Below are 14,210 nucleotides of genomic sequence, written 5' to 3'. Positions count from 1 at the left end.
ATTTATTGTAGAGATGAGGTCTTGACAAGTTGCCCAGACGGGTCTCGAGCCCGCGGGCTCAGACAATCCACTCACCTCAGCCTCCCAAAGGCGCGGGATTACAGGCTGAGCCACCAAGCCTGGCTCCACTTCTAATTTTATCTCCACCCTTCGCTTTTTCCAGCTGCAGGCAAAAGATCTACCCTATTAATTAATCCTATTAATTTGAATCTTTCCTGATTCTTTTGGTTTCTAAGATATCAATTCTTTTTTAGTCTAACACATTCTGGAGCTTGGGCCCGAGAGGATAGAGAAAGAAGGTGAGAAAGCATCAAATTTTAAAAGTTTGGAAGTGGGCACTGGACATAATTCTTCATGGTACAAGTGAAATGTTATGACTCTTCCATGGTGATTGAGTGTTGAATTTGTGACTTCCATGTGTTTATTCTGCTTTTTTGTTTGGCACGCCAGAGAGTTTTGTTTGGGTTCTTTAACAGTCAGACTTGTCTGAGCCCCGGTGACACAACATAGTAATCAATCTGTTTTGTTCTTTTCATTGGCATGCTGAAAATTTACAGTTTGGCAAAGATCAGAGGGGCAACTCCATTGGAATGCACCAACTGAGGTCATCAGCCCCGTGGAGACAGCCAGCTCTTCTACCAGAAACAAATGATGAGTCTTGGGGATTCTGTCGAAGGGGTCACTCTCATAATTATGGAGAACTTCTGAAAACAGAGTTCAACTGCATTGCTTTCTTTGTGCTTTTGTGGAGCTTGGATGACAGACCTGTAGACCCTGAAGCTGATGGTGACAAAGAGGAGAGGCAGGGTGAGATAAGTGGCCACAATGATGACACTGTCATCTCCAGGGAAAGCGTTAGGTTATTGCATAAGTTCGTAGTGTTTCTTTTTGACATGGCAACACTGTGGTGTTGAGAGTTTGTTTATCGTTTGTCATTTGTCATTTGGAATGACAATATATGCTTGTGAACGAGTCTTGAATTTTGCAGATTTGAGGAAATGTAGAACTATTTGTGGGCCAAAGAAGATAGAGGTCAATTGGAAAACAACAAACACTTCCAACATATTTTTCTGTTTGAGTTTAACAAAGAAGTAAAGGCAGTAGAGGTGGCTTGAAATATGTGTGCTGTGTATGGGGAGAAAGTCATTGGGGAAAGCACAGTAAGAAAATGGTTTTGTCCACTCCAACTTCGACGGGCAGCATGGTTGGTTCCATGTTTTTGCATAGCCATAAAGAAGTACAGGCATATGGACTTGGCAGCAACTTGGATGAATTTAGAGTCCATCATACTCAGTGAACTATCACAGAAACAAAGAACAGAGTACCATATGTTCTCACTCATAAGCGGACCTTGAACAATTAGCATAATCCTATAAGAAAGGGATTGGCAGTAGTGGGAAACTGCCAGGGGAGGTGGGGTGGGATTGGCAGTTGAGGAAAATTGCTAAGGGAGGGAGGGGCATACCTCATCAACAAGGGTACCTGCATAATGAACATTTTTTTTTTTGTATACCAAACCTTGAATTGTACCCCACATCTTTATAATAATAAAAAAGAAAAAAAAAAGAAAGTGTTTTTATCTTTTCAAAGAGAGCCGCTTTGACCTGAGTGATTCTCCACATTCAAAAAGACCCTCGGGCTTTGATCAAGACCATTTAAATGCTTTAATCCATAAGGATCCACATCAGTCAACCTGAGAATTGGCAAATGTGATGAACTGTGAGCCACCAACCATTGTGCGATGTTTGCATGCCATGGGCAAGTGAAAAATGCTATGGATTTATGCATCAACCCAATAGCATGATCTGTGTGGGGGAAAAAGGAAAGCTCAGTTTTCTTCACATTGTGCCAGAAGACCAGATGCTGTATTACCCTGGCTCTCAGGTACCCCCTTCCACACGCCCTTCCCATGTCACGGGGCATAGAGGGTTAGTCCCTAGAGGACAAAGAGGAAGGAGATGGAATTGCGTGACCTCCAATGACTCTATCATAGGCTTTTCAACAAGGGTGGGAGAGAAAAAAGGGAAACGAAATAATCACACGGTTGGGTCTCCCACGACCCTTCGTTCTTTTTGGTTCCACACTTAGATTCCAACTACTAGTCGTGTTTTGGTATCTGGACTTCTAGACTTCATTATTTTATATGCTAAATGGAACTTTTCTAGCTTAATATTTCATTCAAAAATCCCTTCTGTCTTTGTATTTTTCCTCATCAAAAGTGTTCTCTAAATGTTTTCTTTCCAGTTGTTTCTCTAGCCCTGCCCCAATCCCATTCCCTGGCGGTACCGTCCAGTAATGTTTTGATATATAGCCTTCCAGACTTCAATTATTTTATATGTTACTGGAATCATAGACTGCTATAGCTGGAAGGAACCTTGGAGATCATCTTTCCATTTCTCTCCACCTCCAGCCACCGTGCCCCAATGGCAGTCATCCAGAATTTATATAGACAGGCTCAGTGCCCCACCTGAAATCCCACCTCAGCTAGAAATTCACAAAACCGGGACTAGAACCCAGGTCTTTTCACTCCTAGTTAAAGGACCTTTCCAACCTCATTCCACAATGTTATATTCCTAGTCTGTTTGATGCCCTAAAGAAGCAGTTTCTGGGCTGGGCATGGTGGCTCACACCTGTAATCCTAGTACTTTGGGAGGCCAAGACAGGAGGATTACTGAGGCCAAGAGTGTGAGACAAGCCTGGGCAATACAGTGAGACCCTGTCTCTACAGAAAACCAAAACCAAACAAAACCAAAAAAAGGAATTAGCTGGGTGTAGGCCTAGTAGCTGACACCTGTGGTCCCAGCTACTTGGGAGGCTGAGGTGGGAGGATTGCTTAAGTCCAGGAGTTCAAGGCTGCAGTGAGCTATGATCACACGACTGCACTCTAGTCTGGGTGACAGAGGGAGACTCTGTCTCTAAAAACAAACAAAAAACCAAGTAGTTTCTTTGTTTTAATTATAAAGATGTGGGGTACAATTCAGGGTTAGGTATATAAACGTTGATTATGCAGTTACCCTTGTGGATGAGGTGTGCCCCTCCCTCCTCTAGCAGTTTCCCTCAACTGCCAATCCCATCCCTCTCCCCTGACAGTTTCCCACCACTGCCAATCCCTTTCTTATAGCATCATAATTGCTTAAGGTCCATTTATGAGTGAGAACATATGATACTCTTCTTGGCGTCTGTGACAGATCACTGAGTATGATCGACTCGAAATCCATCCAAGTTGCTGCAAAGTCCGTATGTTTGTCCTTCTTTATGGTTGCATAATATTCCATTGTGTATATGTACCACATTTTTTTTTATCCAGTCCAGCTTCGATGGGCAGCATGGTTGGTTCCATGTTTTTGCTCATTGTGAATAGAGCTGCAACAAACATATGTGTGCAGGTATCTTTTTGGTAGAATGATTTAAGTTCCCCTGGGTATATTCCCAATAGGGGAATTTCTGGGTCATGTGGAAGGTCAATTTGTAGTTCTTTCAGAAATCGCCACACTATCTTCCAAAGAGGTTGTACGAGTTTTCATTCCCACCAGCAGTGTAGACACATTCCTTTTTCTCCACATCCTCGCCAGCATCTGCTGTTGTTTATTAATGATGGCCACTCTTATTGGGGTTAGATGGTATCTCAGTGTGGTTTGGATTTGCATTTCTCTGCTAATGAGTGAGGCTGAGCACTTTTTCATGTGTCTGTTGGCTGCCTGTATGTCTTCTTTTAAGAAGTGTCTATTCATGTAAAAAACAAGTAGTTTCTGTAAGATGGATTTGAGAGGCTTATGACTAGATTTAATTTGCAAAGTGACCATCCGTTTTCTGATGGAAAGCGACAAACTTCTAAGCAAATAGAAATGACTCTAGTTCATCTATTGCATCCCTCTTGGGCCTCAGTGACTGGTCTCACAGGCCCAGAGCTCTGTTTTCCTGGAGCAGCTTCCTGCACTAAGACAGTGCTTGGAGCCATCTATTACTCAGCCAACGTTGCCTCTCATTTCTGTTTTTGGTCACTTGCTCTGGGCACGGGCACAACTCTTCCTGCTTCTGCTTCAAGTGCTTCTAGAAAGATGGAACTTAAACCAGCCAGGCCATTTATGTTGCTGATTTTCTGGGTATCTTCTGAATGTTCCACATAAAAAAATAGAATTTTCTCTTGATATGGGACATGCACCCTCAACTCGTGCACCCTCAGCTGAAATTTATAGGTTGAGCAATAAATTTTTACCTGCCTTTAACTCTATCTCGTCTGGCCTTTTTCTTGTATTTTTAAGCAAGTTCCTCCCTAGGCTTTCACTCTATGTTCAGCGTGAGCACCTCCTGCACTCTCATTTATAGAGTAAATGCACACTTTCACAAAATAATGCTGATGAAGACTCTCAGATCTCATTCTACTTTCACCCCTGCAACTGCTCTCACCTGGCCCACCTGGAAGCCCAGGGCTCACTCTCATCCACACTGGCCCAGGTGTCTGGTCTTTTTCAAAGCCTCTCATGTCTTTTGAGTTGTAATGAGAATACTTACTTTATAGTCAGTCCTCTGACACAGACAGAATTCATCATGATTTCTGGAAAAAGGTTTCTGTTTTGTTTTGTTTTGTTTTTTGCCGAGGAACCCAATTCACCCAACTTGAATTCTGAAGGGAGAACATGTCAGGGGGTGGATGCCAAGGGGGCTCGCTCTGCACATGTATTTTGCAATTCACACAGTACAAGTGAGCTCTTCTGAGTTTGGAGGTGGTGATGGTTGCTTGGGGATCTCTTTCTTTCCCGTACGTGTCTGCCTGTTGTTTCCCTCTGTGTGTGCTTGTGTCTGTGTTGTGGGCATTTAAACAAGTATCATTCTGTTTCGTGTAATTACAGAACAATGCTCTCATGTTTACCTTTCATATCCACTTTAAGGACGGAATCTGTTTTACAACTGGGACTGCTGTTATGACCAGTTCTGTAGCGTAGCCTTTGGTGCAGGCATATGGCTCTGAAACCTTAATCGCAAACAGATGCTCTGAATCAAGAATTCCCCTCTTTGGCTACTCAGCCTGAGCAATGAGCTGCCTAACTTGGCTCTTACAGAACTCTTGAAAAACTCCACAGGCTGCCTTACTAGCACACTGGTAACATGCAGAAGATTGATATTTTCCAGGCCCAAGCAGGACTTTGAAATCATACCCTGCAGTTGTAGCTAGCTATTTATTTTCCCTCCTCCCACAAGTGTTTTCACGTACATGATCTCATTTTATCCTGCAAAATAGTCCCCGGAGTTAAGTAGGAAAAGTAGTATTTTCCCCTAGGAACCTGAGGTCCAGAGATGTTAAATAACATTGTGTTCAAGATCACACAATTAGCCTTGATTTCTAGTCTGGTGTTCTTTCAGTCAAAAGGACACCGGTATTCACTTTGTCCTGTTTCAGAGTTGTTCAGTCTTTTCAGGGGCTGCTTGAATCCAAGCTGTCATTCTTAAAGCTCATATTTAAATGACATTTGTAACATCTTTTAGTGTTTTGTTTTGTTTTTTTCCCCCTAGGCTTTAAGTTATGTCTCAGACCGTGGTTTTGTGGGGCCTACGAATTATTTGGGGAACTTGCTCAGTAGATCCCAGTTCAGTAGATCAAAGATGCTGCATTATAAAAACATAAAACCACCCATGTGATTCTGACTCAGGGGGTCTGGGTGAGCTCTGTGCTGAGAGCTTAAGTAAGTAAGGCACTTAGATGTCTGAGTCTCAGTTTCCTCATTCAGAAACCAAACAACAGCAAAACTAGAATCAACTACTCAATTATCTCCAGAAATTTACATAGATGCTCATCTACTGGAAACTTAACAGGTCGCATCAGCCTTCCTATGATGGAAGAAACAACATTTTTCTGAAAAAATACCTTGGAGGTAGAAAGTGACACCTCAAGGGATGGGTTTTCTGGAAAGGGAGGGAGTAAGAATAGACGAAAGTTGATGGAGAGACATGAAGTTGGGTGCAGTGTAGGTTAAGGGTCAACAGAGGAAGCCCTAATGGTGGATGGCCACTGGAGAAAGAAGGATGATTGATACCGAATTTTAAGGTGTTTATTCTGTGATTCCCCTATAGTCATTAAACTCTTTTGTGTGACTGGAAGCTCTTCCATAGGAATTCCTAAGAGGCTGAGTTTTACTTCCAGATTGACATAATGTAGAATCGGGCAGAAGAGATCATGAGAATATACGTCTTGGGAATTTGCGGAAGTCTTGGGAAGACCGTTGGATTTCTGCAGACTGGAAGTGAAGGCTTAAATCTACTTCACTCAAGCCCAAGGGTGAAATGGATGGATTTAAGCCCAAGGGTGTGAAATGGATTTAAGTCCTGGATTCAAACCCTGAAGTCACCACTTTTCTCCTCAAGCCTACAATGCCCAGTTCATGTAGACTGGTGGAGTCAACGAAGTATATGTGGATGAGTGTATAAAAAACTGGATTAAGAAATTAAAAAAAAATCCATTTCACCTAGTTATCCATGTGACCACATGACGTCTGGGTTCCTATATAATCATGAGATGAAGATAGTATGGAAAACATTTTTGAAATACTCTTATGGCTTTAGAAGAACTATGATAAGGTTAGAGAGATCGTAATGAAGGTATACATCAAGAAAGCGAATGTGCACAAGAATGTTTGCAAATGGGGTAGGTGAAGATTAGGAACCTTGAGATGCAGCTCCAAGCTTTGGCCCAGTTTGCAGAACGATCTTTTTTTTTTTTCCCCCACTCTGTCACCCAGACTGGAGTGCAGTGGCCGTTCCCGGCCACCGCAGCCTCGACCTGCTGGGCTCCGGCGATGCTTCCGCCTCAGCCTTCCGAGTCGCTGGAACTACAGGCGCGTGCGACCACGCCTGGCTCATTTTGATTTTTTTATTGTAGAGACGAGGTCTCACCAAGTTGCCCAGGCGGGTCTCGAGCCCGCGGGCTCAGGCAATCCACTCACCTCAGCCTCCCAAAGGCGCGGGATGACAGGCTGAGCCACCGAGCCCGGCTTGCAGAACGATGTTAACTAAAGTTTGAATGCCTCTGTTTCCTTTCCTATGTAATCCTAATAGTAGTTCACACGAACTGTGGTTGCTTTTAATCTATCAGTCAGAACCATAAAATTGGGAATTTCCTACATTTGGGAGTATTTGCCTTGGGATCTTGAGAAAGAGTTTTTGGTCTGAAGAAGCAGAGGATGGGCAGAAGCTAAGGCAGAGGATGATAGAACCAAAGTGCTAATTTCCGGTTCAGGAAAGGGCAGGCATTTTACCTGAAGGTAAGCAGAGAAATAGGAGTAGATACTATTTAAATCGGATACTAGAGAATCCCACTTTAGGAGCTGAGATGACAATAAAGCTCTATTTGTTGGGTGGTTTCAATCTGCCCAAGGGAATTAGCACTATCTGCTGAAAAATAAGAGTTGGGACGATAGATAGGAGAGGTCTGCACTAGTTTTGGGACAAGTAAGCTAGGGAAGCAATGATAAGTTGACAGCAGGCTGCCTATGAATCCTGAGACCAAAGAACCCCTGCAGAGTTTGATATAAACTTCTTTTTATTTTATTTTATTAAAAAAATTTTTTTAGTATAGAGCTGTGGGGTACAAGTGAGGATTAACTACATAAACAGGCTGCATGCAGACGAAGTTTGGACTCTCCCTGGTAGTGAATGAGATACCCTTTGTATTGTCACGTTCCCTCACCTTCCCTTCTCCCTCCCTCCCCTAGCAATGCCCAGTGAGATGCCAGTGTGACCTTCTGCTAATGTGACTAATGCTCAGGACCCACTTATGAGTGAGAACATGTGGTATTCAGTTCTTTGTTTCTGTGATAGTCCACCTAGTTTGATGGTCTTCAACTCCATCCCATTTGTTGTGAAGCCCACGGTTTTGTCTTTTTTTTATAGCTGAGCAATACTCCATCATGTACGTGTACCACATTCTTTTTATCCAGTCCACTTTCGATGGGCAGTAGTGTTGGTTTCGTGTTTTTGCTATTGTGAATAGTATGGCAAGAAACATGCATGTGCAGGTATCTTTTTTTTAGAATGATTTATGTTCATCTGGGTATATTTTTAGGAGAAGGATTGCCGGATCGTATGTAAGATCAGGTTTTAGTTCTTTTAGGAATTGTTACACTGCTTTCCCTAGAAATTGTACTAGCTTGCATTCCCACTATCAGTGTAGAGGTGTTCCCTTTTCTCTGCGCTTGTGTCAGGATCTGTTATTTCTTTGACTTATTAATGATAATCATTCTTACCAGAGTTAGGTGGTATCTCATGAAAGTTTTGATTTGCATTTCTCTGATGATTACTGAGGCTGAACAGTTTTTCATGAGTTTGATGGCTGCTTGGATGTCATCTTTTGAGTAATGTCTGCTCATGTCCATTGCCCACTTTTTAATGAAGTTTTTTCTTTTTTTTCTACCCCCTTTCACTTTGTTTGAGTTCTTTGTAGATCTTGGATGTTAGGCATTTGCCAGATGTATAATTTGCAAATATTTTTTTCCCATTCTGTGGGTTATCTCTTTACTCTCTTGATGGCTTCTTTTGCTGTGCAAAAGCTTTTCAGTTTGAAGAGGTCCCACTTTATCTTAACTTTTATGGCATTCACTTTTGGGGACTTGGTCAGGAGTTTGTTGCCTACTCCAATGTGCATAAGGGTGTTTCTTATGTTTCTTTTAGAATTCTTATAGTTCGAGGTTTTACATTTAAGTCTTTGTTCCATTTATAGTTGATTTTTGTATATGGTGATAGGTAGGGGTCCAGTTTCGTTCTTCTGCATGTGGTCAGCCAGTTTTCCATTTGTTAAATATGGTCTCCTTTCCCCAGTGATTGTTATTGGTGGTTTTGTCGAAGATGAGTTTTTTTTTTTTTCCTTCCAGAATCTCTGTCCTGTTCCATTGGCCTATGTGCCTATTCTTCATACCAGTACCAAGCTGTTTTGATTACTGTAGCTTTGTAATAAAGCTTAAAGTCTGGAAGTATAATACCCCCTGCTTTATTCCTTTTTCTGAGGATTGTTTTGGCTATTTGTGCTCTTTTTTGTTTCCATATGAATTTCTGTATTGTTGTTTCCAGGTCTGAGAAAAATGATGTTGGTAATTTGATGGGTATTACATTGAATCTGTAGATTGCCTTGGATAGGATGGACATCTTGACAATATTGACTTTTCTAGTCCATGAACATGGAATGTTTTTCAGTTTATTTGTGTCATCCTTGATTTTTTTTTTTAATTTTAATTTTTTTCCTTGATTTCTTTGAGCAGCATTTTTTAGTTCTCATTGTAAAGGTCTTTCACTTCCCTGGTTAGATGGATGCCAAGGTATTTCTTTGTGTGTGTGTGTATGACTATCATGAATGGAATTATATTTTTGATTTAGTTCTCCACCTGCTTATTTCTGGTGTACAGAAATGCAACTGTCTTTTGCACATTGATTTTGTTACCCAAGACTTTACCAAAGTAGTTTATCAGTGCGAGGAGGCTTTTGATAGACTCCCCAGGGTTTTCACGGTATAGAATCATATTGCCTACAAAGAGGGATAGCTTCACCTCCTCTTTTCCTATTTGGATACCCCTGATTTTCTTTTGCCTGATTGCTCTGGCTAGGACTTCCAGCACTATGTTGAGCAGGAAGAGTGAGAGTGGACATCCTTGCCTTGTTCCCATTCTCAGGGAGAATTCTTCCAGTTTCTTCTCATTGAGCAAAATGCTGGCTGTGAATTTATCATAGGTGGCTCTTACTGTTTTGAGGAATATTCCTTCTATGCATGCTGGATTTTGTCAAATGCTTCTTCTGTGTCTAACGATATAATCATGTGGGTCTTGGTTTTACATCTGTTAATGTGCTGAATTACGTTTATGATCTTGCAAATATTGAACCAACCCTGCATTCCAGGAATGAAGCCCACCTGGTCATGGTGGATGATCCTTGAAATGTGTTGTTGAATCTGATTTGCTAGAATCTTGTTGAGAATTTTTGCATCTGTGTTGATCAAGGAGATTGGCCTTTAATTATCTTTTCTTGTTGGGTCTTTGCCAGGTTTGGGTATCAGTATGATATTAGCATCATAACATGAGTTGAGGAGAATGCCATTGTTCTTGACTGCCCAGAATGCTTTCAATAAGACTGGTATTAGCTCCTCCTTGTATGTCTTGGAGAATTCAGCTGGGAAGCCATTTAGTTCAGGGGGTTTTTTTGGTAGAGAGGTTTCTTATGACTCAGTTGAGTTCCTGAATTGTTATTGGTCTGTTTAGAGTTTCAATTTTTTCTTGTTTCAACCTTGAGAGGTTGTGTGATGTCAGATAATGTTTCTTTTTGTAGGATTTCCAGTTTATTTGCATACAGGTGTTTATAGTAATCTCTGATATTCTTTTGCCTTGAGGTTGAGTCTCAATCAGCATTTATTACTAAGTTGTCTACGTTGCCACATGGGATTGAAAAACTGTTGCTTTCTTTAACCTGGTAAATCCCCACGTTCCTGGACTTATTCCCTTTTATTTATGCTTGCCTACTGGTCAATTCTTTTCTGAGTACATCTCTTTCTTATAATATCTCACTCAATATATTTTCTAGGGCTAACGTCATGAAGTCCACATACTTGGCAACCTAAACAACAGAAATTTGCTGTCTCACATTTCTGAAAGTTAGATGGCTGAGATCAAAGTGTTGGCAGAGTTGGTGCCTTCTGAGGGCTCTGAGGCCCTCTTTCATAGCTTTTAGTGTTTTGTTGACAATCTTTGGCCACCCTTGGCTTGTAGATGAATCACCCCATTTCTACCTTTATCTTCATTTGGCAGTCTCCCAGTATGCATGTTCCCATGTCTAAGTTACCCCCTTGTATATTGATAGCAGTTGTATTAGGACCTCGTTTAAACCGATTATCTGTATCTCCAATTCTGGTGTACTGGAATTGGGATGCCAACATATCTTTTTTTGAGGAGCTAGGGGGACACATTTAACCCACAGTACTTGCCAAATACAGTCAATAACACCTAAGACATGCTACTCACGTTCTGTTTTCTAACCTCTTTTTCTAGTGTTACAAGTCAATTTATTATATGATCTGCCTTCCAAGTTATCACAAGTAACAATTTTACCAAATGCTACCCGACAGTTTTAGCCTCTTCTAAACTTTATCACCACCCAAATACAGGCTTCTAAGCCAATGCCACATACTCCTTCACATTCCAATTTGTGGTTCTAGAGGCACTCACAAATTAGCATACTATTCACAATAGTTGCCCACAAGTCTGAAAAACATCTGCAATATTAGACTACCAATAGTACTCTTAAATTTATAAATAGTTCATTTGTACTCTTGCTGCTTCCTTGCAGATATTAGAGGGGGCTCTGCTTTCTATGTTTCCAACCCTCAATTTTTTTTTTTTTGAGTCAGAGTCTCACTCTGTTGTCCAAGCTGGAGTGTGGTGGCACACTCACAGCCATCACAGCTTCGACTTGCTAGGCTCAGATGATCCTTCTGCCTAAACCTTCCAAGTAGCTGGAACCACAGGCACATGCCACCATACCCGGCTACTTGTCTCAAACCCCTGGGCTCAGCCAATTCTGTCACCTCCACCTCCCAAAGTGCTGGGATTACAGGTGTGAGCCACCACAGTTGACTTTTCGATGCTTTTTTGACTACATCAGTTCTTTCGGTTCCTTTTCAATTCATTGTGTTCTAGTATATTAGTTCACTTTGACTCTTTTCTGTATATATGCTGGACCCCATAATGCATTACTTGAGTTTTTCCTCCCCAGTACCCTTGACGCTTTTCCTTCTGCTCTATTGGTCCTGAAGAATGCCATCAGCAAACCATATTCAATAATTTTCTTCTTCTCTGACAGGCAACACATTAAGCATCTGTGGAGGAAACTGCATAGTAGAGCTCCTACAGTTTTATGATGTTTAATTCAACTGTGTTATCAACCCTGCTAGGGAACCCTGCAGGGTTTTTTTGGTCTCTCTCTCTCTCTTATTCATGGACATGCCATAAATAATAAGATTCCTCTTAAAACATAATCTTGTCTTTTTATTCTATTAGGGGAAATCTGATCCAGTCAGAAATTCCTTGACGTTTGTCTTTACCTTCTACAACTTTCTTACCACCTGCACCCATTTGTTTCACGTTCCTTTCTGTTTCAATATCCCTACTCTTGTTCAATTCAGTCTTTGCCAGTGTGTTCTGTCCTCCCTTCTCCCTTCAGGAGTCTTACTCCTTCAAATGCCTCCTCTTTCTTTATTTTTTAACTCTCACTCTTTACCGGCCCTTTATCCTGAGCATATCCATTTGCTCAGTTTGTCTCTATCTTAAAAATCATTTTTAGATTCTGTACCTTGATTTTCTTTGTAAATGTCTTCATATATTTTTCTGATGATTTGTCCTCCCTTCTTCTTCTTTCCTTTCTCCATACTAAAACCAACAGATAGTTTTCCTGGGATTGATAAATCTCACAGTTAAGAATAAAAGACAGATATATCTCATATTGTAGGTTCAGAGAACTACTGGGTCACTTCCCCACAGTAAAATATCAGTGTATGAGTAATAAGCATTGATGATCGGATGTAAAGTGATCCTTCTGAGTATCAGACAATTCATATGGTTTTTAACATCCGGTAGCTTTATAGCCAGGGTGATGCCTCTCTTAGCATCAACATTCACGGATACATTTCATTTTTTGGACACTTTGTGAGATTTTCAAACTACTCTTTATTCTGAGAATCTGTCAATTGTATTTGGAATGGAACTTGATACTTTTCCTGTTTATACTTTCAGTAAAACCGTATTGCATTTTTACAAAGTAAATATTAAATATTCCTACTTAAACTTTGACTAGAAAATGTTATATTGGCAGATTCACACACCTATAAATTTGGTTATTTAAATTCAAGAGATGTTTTGTTAGGAATATCTTAACTAGGGAGACATGTGGAGTTGCTTGGGTAGAGAAGTCTCAATGTTATTAATGACTATATAGTATTCTATTCATATATATGTCCATAATTTCACTTATATTTAGCCGTTTTCCTGTTGATGGCCATTTACATTGCTTCCAATTGTTTTCTATAATAAATAATTCTGCAATTAATATTTTTCTATATATATCATTTTACAAATGAGCAAAACTATCTATAGCATAAATTCCTACAAGTAAAGTTTCTGGGTCAAATTTTATGTGCATTTCTAATCCTTATAGATATAATGAATTGACCAATTAATCTGCACACTAGCAATGCCTGAGAGTGGTTGGTTCTCTATACCTGCATGATGATAGTGTTAGCAAACTTTTTTTTACCTTTGTCCATCTGAAAAGTTAAAAATTACTTCTTACTGTAGTTTAAATTTGTATATTTTATTTTTTAAATTATGTGTGAGGATTAAGATATTTTATGTTTATTTATTCTGGATATCTTTGTGTTTTCCTGGGGTATTTTGACAATTTATATTGCATGTAATATTTAAGTGGATGCATTTTAATCTACAATCTTGCTTTTATATACATCCTTATTGATTTTCCCTCTCTTTTTCTGCCTTTTTTGGATTGCATGCTTTTTTCCCCCCCATTTCCATGGTCTCTCCATTATTGACTAATTAGCTAACCCTCTTGGATTTACTTTCTCAGTGGTTGTTGCAGAGTTTATAATGTGCATCTTTAGCTTATAACAGTCTCTAATAATGCTATATCACTTCACATATAATGTAAGAAACAACAATATACTTCGATTCATTTCTGCTCTTTTGTATCATTATTGTCATATATTCTAGTTCATACATCATCTCTCTCATTCCTGGATCTGTATTTACTAGGCCATTTTCTTTGTTTATGAGTCACATTTTCCTTCTCAGCATGTTCAGTGATTTTGTATTAGATGCTGGTCATTGTGTGGTTGACATTGTTAATTGTTTTTCATTTATTGTCTTCCTTTAATGTTTGTTTCAGCAGGTGGTTAATTTACTTGCAGATCCATTTGGCATGTTTGAGGCCTTTTCAAAAATGAGTATAGTGCATCTAAAATAGTAACTCTGGATCATCAGTGTTTCTATTGTTTTTTTTCCCCTCTTGGTTTCAGCTATTTGTTTCTATTTCTTGGTATGCTTTGTAACTTTTAATTGAATGATGAACATTGCATATGAGAACATTGTAGAGATAATTTGAGGGTCTGACTACTGGTCTTTCTTTCAAAGAGCACTTGTAGTTGTTTTTGACAGGCAGGTCACATAAATCCA

Source organism: Carlito syrichta, unplaced genomic scaffold, assembly GCF_000164805.1.
Source record: "Carlito syrichta isolate Samal-C Ts95f unplaced genomic scaffold, Tarsius_syrichta-2.0.1 Scaffold308233, whole genome shotgun sequence".
Lineage (NCBI taxonomy): Eukaryota > Metazoa > Chordata > Mammalia > Primates > Tarsiidae > Carlito > Carlito syrichta.
This window is presented reverse-complemented; position numbering follows the sequence as displayed.